The 376-nt window shown below is 61.4% G+C and overlaps 1 protein-coding gene and 1 long non-coding RNA gene across 2 annotated transcripts in view; one reads left to right on the top strand and one right to left on the bottom strand.

Moving 5' to 3' along the window:
• LOC106725612 overlaps nucleotides 1–189 on the top strand; it is a 4,701-nt gene extending 4,512 nt beyond the window's left edge. Inside the window, exon 3 of the long non-coding RNA XR_001361538.1 lies at nucleotides 173–189. This is a non-coding gene — a long non-coding RNA (uncharacterized LOC106725612). The remainder of the gene's footprint in view (nucleotides 1–172) is intronic.
• Nucleotides 1–376, bottom strand: part of PPP1R12C (protein phosphatase 1, regulatory subunit 12C) — a 16,357-nt gene that overhangs the window by 13,268 nt on the left and 2,713 nt on the right. The gene's annotated exons all lie outside the window — the stretch shown is intronic.

Raw genomic sequence — 376 nt, 5'->3', positions numbered from 1 at the left:
GGCGGACAGACCTCAGTGGCCAGCAGCCTCGAGGGGCAGAGGCAGTGAGGAGCGGCAGCAGGGGGGCGGATGTGCTTGAGACAGCGGCCGGCCAGCGTGGCTCAGTAGCCGGGCGTGTACACCTACGAACCAGGAGGCCACGGTTCGGTTCCAGGTCGGGGCACACATCCAGGCTGCGGGCTCGGTCCCTGCTGTGTGCCATGCAGGAGGCAGCCGATCGATGATTCTCTCGTTATTATCAATATTTCTATCTCTCTCCCTCTCCCTTCCTCTCTGAAATCAATATAAAAAAAGAAAGACGCAGTGGCCGAGCTCCGGGCAGCGTCCGCACTGCTGACACACACACCTTCCTGCCTGGAGTGTCCAGCCCCGCCCA

The sequence above is a fragment of the Myotis brandtii genome, unplaced genomic scaffold (genome assembly GCF_000412655.1).
Source record: "Myotis brandtii unplaced genomic scaffold, ASM41265v1 scaffold1763, whole genome shotgun sequence".
Taxonomy (NCBI): Eukaryota; Metazoa; Chordata; class Mammalia; order Chiroptera; family Vespertilionidae; genus Myotis; species Myotis brandtii.
Note: the sequence above shows the minus strand (reverse complement) of the source record. Positions and strands in the feature narration are given on the sequence as shown.